The following is a 6,188-nucleotide window of genomic DNA, read 5'->3' as shown; positions in this document are numbered from 1 at the left end:
AAGTAAAACAGGGAGGGGTGCGCGGTGCCTGCAGAGTCAGGCTTTAACCCGTTCGGCCCCGGGTGGGACTGTCTATTCTTCAAAAGGCGGTCCAGTCAGAAACAAGCGATGGGGTGTCCAATACAGGTTTTAGTTGGAGTTCCTTATTTTGTCCATCAAATAAAGATTTATAGTTTGTATTGAATGATATGTTTCCACATTGTGTATGTCTAATGTCAGATTTTAAACAAATATCATTTATTGTATTTACTTGTTTATAACGTACGCTGATTTCCTTAGTCTTCTACAATCTTTTTGTTAAAACGATGATAATCATACAAGGATCAGAAGGATGACAAAGATAAGGATTTGGGTGATGAAAACAACTCCAAACACTCAGGGTCAAATTAAGACAAAGTGGAGATCCAATGGAATACCATTAAGCACTCCATTTCCTGTTCCCCAAACATGCTGTCTCATAAAACAGTCTCTCGCTCCGCTTTTAACCTCCACACTCTTTACTTATTGATTTTTACTGTGATGTAATGTCCTTCTGCAGAATACAATACAGTCTCTCTTAATGTTCCTCTCATAGAGAAAACAAGGACATATTCTTAATTCTCACACACAAAATAATACAAAGATTAGCCCAACAGTAATGGCATAATATCAATAAAGCGAAAGAACTTTCCTGTGAAGGTCGTCTTAAACAGATTCTGATCTTTTAACTGACTGCATAGTTTGAGAGGAAATCAGGATATTCAGGAAATACCAGCTTTTTTGTCCTTACAGAGACTCCGTCACAAATGACACCTTCTTCCATTCATAGCTCACTATTTTTGACAATAACCTGTTTAGTATTAAGGCTAATTTGTGCTATAGAGTTTACATGCTTTTTTTGTTGTAATAACAGCTTTTTTAAATCTCTGCTCATTTGTTGACTCTTTATCCCAAATGACACCATATTCCCAATGAGGCTCTGAGTGTATAATGAATGAAATAGGGTGTTATTTGGGATACAAATATATACAGGAGTCCAAAACAAAGAGTCCCAGTCCTGACCAGCCTGTTGCAGACTAATACCCCCCCCCCCCCCCCACACACACACACACACACCACACTGCAATGAGCGCCAGGTTCCTCTCCACTGGCAAGGCATCCTGTCCTTTAGGGTAGTGCACTTGTTGGCTCAGTTCCAGGGCGTTCTCCGTTCATCACAGTCAGTCATCTCCTCTAGACTGAGGAGGTCCATCATGCCTCCCAAATGGCATCCCATTGTCTATGTAGTGCACTGCTTTGGACCAAAATAAGGTGTTATGTACAGTAGGGACTAGGGTGCCACTTGGGGACAGCCTCCCGTTCCTTTCTCCATGGCTGCCGGCGCTACCTTAGGATTAGTCCTCTTATTCCTCATGAAAACAGACGTCGGCGCAAAGCCTTTGTGTCCAAACAAAGCAAGGATGATGTCACTGCAGAGAGAGAGAGAGGCGTGCTGACAGTGTGTGGGACGGGGTGGGGGGGGGGGGGGTCAGAGATGGAGTGGTGTGTGGGGGGGGGTCTGTGACAGAAAAAGGGAGGGTAGTGGGGGATAACGTGGAGTGCAGCTGCAGAGGGAACGGGGGGGGGGGGTGGCTGTGAGGGAGAGGCAGCATGGACACTCCTGACCTGGATAACGCTGTTTGAATTCAGAATGGTTTTCATTAAGTTTATTGACGGTTAGAAAGGAACATCTGGAGTAGCTTTTATCCATTTTCTGAGCAATAAATTAACCACATTTCTTCAAGGATTTTCTTTTTCTGTATTTTATTTACATGTTTTTTTTCTACCCTTCATTTATGCAAAGTGCTACTCTTGCTTATGGCTTTGCCTCTAAGGAGCATCTCCGGTCAGGGCTGGAGAGACGAAGAATGAGACGTGTACCGTGAAGCACATCTGTTTTAGCCATTCAAAATAATGTACACACTGCTTGTTCAGAAGTATTCATTCACCAGCCAAAGACCACAGTTGAAGACACCTGACTTATCATGAGGGGTTTCTGAAGTGCAATGAGGCAAACTTGTCTGATGCCAACCCAGGACAGTTTATGTAAGTCAAAACTTTTACAGTCTCAAAACATGGTCCAAGCTATACTTTTGAATTCATGAGCAGTCAGTACAAGCATCTGTAGCTCTGTTTATGAACTTCAGAATGGTTACCTTTCTCCGGCAAAACACAACAGCTTCTACAGACACAGGGGCCCGATTTGACCCTTTGTTCATTTAATGAACCAATTGAACCTATTTCTTTGTGTTAATCATAACAGAGAATGCCAGAGAAAAACAAGGCAAAGATGTGATGAACTGTTATTTATCATGTGCTGCAATACAGAAATGAAATTGTGCAACTGAATGCTGACACAGACTCTCCTTAACAACGAAATACAACTGAAGGTAGTGATGTAATCAGTGAGAGGTCACGTCTGGGATCAAGAGTTAACACATTTTGTACATATCATGTCACTGTTGTAATGTACTCAGAAACAGTTTTCATAAAGACAAACTTGGACCATGAAATGGATTTAGATGTTGCTTCTCTCAGTCTGAAAAAAAGGATGTGGTTTGGCTGTTAATTGACAGTTGACAACAAATCACTTCTGCTCAGTAGATACTATTGTTTTATCCATAGTGGTGAGGTTGTTGCCAATAACTCACTCCTTTACTATTTACATAGGTGCTTTCCACAGAATTATTTTCAGGGATGGAAGCTTTAAGACATTCTCTATCTAAATGTTTTATCGATACATACATGTTTTTAAGCCTTACATCTTATGGTCTGATGGTGCATTGATACACTTTAAAGGCCTTATTTCTGTGTTTTATCTCAGTCAGCCTTTAAATAACTTACAGATTGATAGTTAACAGATTGATAGTTTGACAGTTTTCTGCATGTTGATAGAATGACTTCTGTAAAGTAGGTAAAGCCTCTGTGCTTGTAATCAGTGTAATGAAACAACTGTGTTAATCTACAAAGCCTGAACAGATGGTACGTACACTGAAAGGTTAACAGAGACTAGAACTGGACAAACACTGAAGCATTAACAGGCAGTAGTACTGTACATACAGTAAAGGGTTAACAGGCACTAGTACTGTATGTACAGCGAAGGGTTAACCGACACTAGTACTGTATGTACAGCGAAGGGTTAACCGACACTAGTACTGTACATACAGCGAAGGGTTAACAGACACTAGTACTGTATATACAGCGAAGGGTTAACAGACACTAGTACTGTACATACAGCGAAGGGTTAACAGACACTAGTATTGTACATACAGCAAAGGGTTAACAGACACTAGTGCTGTACGTACAGTGAAGGGTTAACATACACTAGTACTGTATATACAGTGAAGGGTTAACAGACACTAGTGCTGTACATACAGCGAAGGGTTAACAGAAACTAGTACTGTACATACAGTGAAGGGTTAACAGACACTAGTACTGTACATACAGTGAAGGATTAACAGACACTAGTACTGTACATACAGCGAAGGGTTAACAGACACTAGTACTGTACATACAGTGAAGGGTTAACAGACACTAGTACTGTACATACAGCGAAGGGTTAACAGACACTAGTACTGTACATACAGCGAAGGGTTAACCAACACTAGTACTGTACATACAGCGAAGGGTTAACAGACACTAGTACTGTACATACAGTGAAGGGTTAACAGACACTAGTACTGTACATACAGTGAAGGGTTAACAGGGAATAGTACTGTACATACAGTGAAGGGTTAACAGACACTAGTACTGTACATACAGCGAAGGGTTAACAGACACTAGTACTGTACATACAGTGAAGGGTTAACAGACACTAGTACTGTATATACAGTGAAGGGTTAACAGACACTAGTACTGTACATACTTGAAGGGTTAACAGACACTAGTACTGTACATACAGTGAAGGGTTAACAGACACTAGTACTGTACATACAGCGAAGGGTTAACCAACACTAGTACTGTACATACAGCGAAGGGTTAACAGACACTAGTACTGTACATACAGTGAAGGGTTAACAGACACTAGTACTGTACATACAGCACAGACACTAGTACTGTACATACAGCGAAGGGTTAACAGACACTAGTACTGTACATACAGCGAAGGGTTAACCAACACTAGTACTGTACATACAGCGAAGGGTTAACAGACACTAGTACTGTACATACAGTGAAGGGTTAACAGACACTAGTACTGTATATACAGTGAAGGGTTAACAGACACTAGTACTGTACATACAGTGAAGGGTTAACAGACACTAGTACTGTACATACAGCGAAGGGTTAACAGGCAATAGTACTGTACGTACAGTGAAGGGTTAACAGACACTAGTACTGTATATACAGTGAAGGGTTAACAGACACTAGTACTGTACATACTTGAAGGGCTAACAGACACTAGTACTGTACATACAGTGAAGGGTTAACAGACACTAGTACTGTACATACAGCAAAGGGTTAACAGACACTAGTACTGTACATACAGCGAAAGGTTAACAGACACTAGTACTGTACATACAGCGAAGGGTTACCCAACACTAGTACTGTACATACAGTGAAGGGTTAACAGACACTAGTACTGTATACACAGTGAAGGGTTAACAGACACTAGTACTGTACATACAGTGAAGGGTTAACAGACACTAGTACTGTACATACAGCGAAGGGTTAACAGGCAATAGTACTGTACATACAGTGAAGGGTTAACAGACACTAGTACTGTATATACAGTGAAGGGTTAACAGACACTAGTACTGTACATACTTGAAGGGTTAACAGACACTAGTACTGTATATACAGTGAAGGGTTAACAGACACTAGTACTGTACATACTTGAAGGGTTAACAGACACTAGTACTGTATATACAGTGAAGGGTTAACAGACACTAGTACTGTACATACAGCGAAGGGTTCCCTTGGCTGCGCAGTTGAAAACACATCTGTTCAGACAGGCTTTTAACACGTAATCTCTGACTCGACTGCTCATTTTATATATTTTATGTGTATGTGTGTGTATGTGTGTGTATGTGTGTGTATATGCGTATGCGGGTGTATGTGTATATATATGTACATATACATTTTTCTTTATTTATCTTATATTTTTATATGTTTTAATATTTTTTTTATATTCTGTTGTCTACTGAAGCTTTTAATGGAAAGCGCTTTGTGCACCTTTTGGCTGCTGTAAGGCGCTTTACAAATAAAATTTGATTGATTGATTGATTGAAGGGTTAACAGGCAATAGTACTGTACATACAGTGAAGGGTTAACAGACACTAGTACTGTATATACAGTGAAGGGTTAACAGACACTAGTACTGTACATACTTGAAGGGTTAACAGACACTAGTACTGTATATACAGTGAAGGGTTAACAGACACTAGTACTGTACATACTTGAAGGGTTAACAGACACTAGTACTGTACATACAGTGAAGGGTGAACAACCCACCATCCCAACTCCACCTCTCTGCTGCCCTCCTGTGGTTTTGCCTTAACACTGTTTTTGTTTCTGTTCTGGGTGTGTCCTTGCAATCTTTTCTTTATCACAAAGTGTGTACTTAATGGATTCAAAAGGTAAAAATCAATACATAGAGTCCTCCTGCCCTTGGTCACGCCATACTGACTGTACCCGGGAGTCTTGCAAAGGATGATGCAAATTGGGGGTGGGAGGGACAGTAGGCTAGGGAATGTACTAACCTCTTCTTTTGTAACAGGTCTGGCACCAGGAATTAATTTGTGGTCCCTCTCTTTGAACCGGGTTGGTTCCAGACAACTTCCTAGTTGATTATGGAGTTTGATTAATAGCCGAACAGATTGGTTTTATTAAAAGTTTTTGCATTACAAAGTATCATTGGAAGCTGATTATTTGAAATTTGTTCTCAATAATCAAGAACAAATTACAAAAAAGAGAAACAAACAAACAAACTTGGAATGCATACATTTGTGGAAAACAGTGAAAGTTAATAAAATGGTAGTTTTGCAGGCTACATGACTAAATTTCTATATTGTGTATAAAGGCTTACGGCTATTACGCCAGAATGCTATGGAGTTCATTAGCAATTAAACAAGTTGGTGTAAAGTTTGATTGCCTATTTGTTGTAAGCTCTAGCATATGAGATTGTATACCAGGTGCAAGACAATTGGTCATTTCTACTGTTATAATAATGT

The sequence above is a fragment of the Esox lucius genome, chromosome 11 (assembly GCF_011004845.1).
Source record: "Esox lucius isolate fEsoLuc1 chromosome 11, fEsoLuc1.pri, whole genome shotgun sequence".
Lineage (NCBI taxonomy): Eukaryota > Metazoa > Chordata > Actinopteri > Esociformes > Esocidae > Esox > Esox lucius.
This window is presented reverse-complemented; position numbering follows the sequence as displayed.